We start from the raw sequence: 1,841 nt of genomic DNA, 5'->3' as shown, positions 1-1,841 counted from the left end.
GGCCACATACACCCAGGCTGGCTGGTTTGAACCTGGCCCAGGCCAGCTAAACAACAATGACAACTCCAACAACAACAACAACAAAATAGCCGGGCACTGTGGCTGGCACCTGTAGTCCCAGCTACTTGGGAGGCTGAGGCAAGAGAATTGCTTAAGCCTAAGAGTTGGAAATTGCTGTGAGCTGTGACAAAACAGCACTCTACAGAGGGCAACAAAGTAAGACTTTGTCTCAAAATTAAAAAAAAAAAATCAATCAATCACTCAATCAGTCTGTTTCTCTGAAGAACCAGGATGAATGCATCCAAATTCCATATCTCTGAGGGTGCCTGTTGTTCATTGGCTACGGTGCTGGCCACGTGCTTTTGGAGCTGGTGGGTTTGAACGTGGCGCAGGCCTGCTAAGCAAAACAAAACAAATAAAAAATAAAAATAGCCTGGCACTGTGGCAGGCACCTGTAGTCCCAGCTACTAGGGAGGCTGAGGCAAAAGAATCTCTTGAGCCCAAGAGTTTGAGGTTGCTATGAGCTGTGACACCACAGCAATCTACCAAGGGTGACAAAGTGCGACTCTGTCTCAATAAAAGAAAAAAAATTCCATATCTCTAACTATACCCAAGAGCAGCCGGGCACAGTGGCTCAAACCTATAATCCTAGTACTCTCTGGGAGGCCAAGGAGGGTGGATTGCTTCAGCTCAGCAGTCAGAGACCAGCCTGAGCAAGAATGAGACTCCATCTTTACTAAAAATAGAAAAACTAGTCAAGTGTATGGCAGGGGGAGGATAAAACAAGAGGATCACATGAGCTGGAGAATTTGAGGATACTGTGAGCCATGACCCCATGGCATTCTGCCCAGGGCAGCAGAGTGAGACACTGTCTCAAAAAGAAAAAAAGAAAAGGGCGGTGCCTGTGGCTCAAAGGAGTAGGGTGCCGGCCCCATATACCAGAGGTGGCGGGTTCAGGCCCGGCCTGGCCAAAAACTGCCAAAAAAAAGAAAAAAGAAAAAAGAATAGTAAATAAAATACCCAATAAGTTTGCAAGCATGAGCACCATGCCCAGCCATATTTTTTTCTTTTCTTTTTTTTTTTTTTTTTGAAACAAAATCTTGCTGTGTTGCACAGGCTAGAGTGCAGTGGCCTCACCATGGCCACTGCGTGTGCTGGACTCTCTTGGGAGCACACACTGCTGGTGCTTTATAGCAAATCCCCTTTAGCTACCTCTGAAGTCAGCTACAACCACAAAGGACAGTGCTGGCAGTTCCCTCCTCATACATTGTGTCTTTTACCCCAAGGGCTGTCTCGGCCACAGGTTGCCCGGCAGCCCAAAAAGAGTGGCAGGGACTTAATGCCACCAAGGGTCCTCTTCAACCAATGGGACACAGGAGTCAGTAGACATGAAGCCCAACTTCTCAGTCTGCTGGAGGGACAGTCGTGAGACAGAGTTTAGGGGGATTTTTCCATATAGTCCAGGGATTTTTTAGATTGGACCAGGCGCTCTCACCCAGACGCAGACCAGGTTTTGAGGCTCAGAGCCTGGAGAAGGTAAGCTTCTGCGCCCCACAGAACCTTGCTGCATCGTGTGAGAAATTTCCAACCTGGGGAGGATACTCTGTCCATGGGCTGATTTGCCCAGGAACAAATTCAGGCTGAAAATAGCAGGCTAAAGTTAGCTGAGATGTTCCGCCCCATGGCCTCCTTCAGGAACATCCTGTCCAGAGGAAAGGATATTTAAGGAGAAAGGAAGCGGCACAAGTTCAACTCAGCCAAGCAACAGGAAGAACATCCCGAACACAAAATGGGGTTCTGGTCTCTGTTCCGGAGAGATGATGGGCGGGACAAACAGCCCT

The sequence above is a fragment of the Otolemur garnettii genome, unplaced genomic scaffold (genome assembly GCF_000181295.1).
Source record: "Otolemur garnettii isolate 467f Iridium unplaced genomic scaffold, OtoGar3 scaffold00023, whole genome shotgun sequence".
NCBI classification, from domain to species: Eukaryota; Metazoa; Chordata; class Mammalia; order Primates; family Galagidae; genus Otolemur; species Otolemur garnettii.
Note: the sequence above shows the minus strand (reverse complement) of the source record.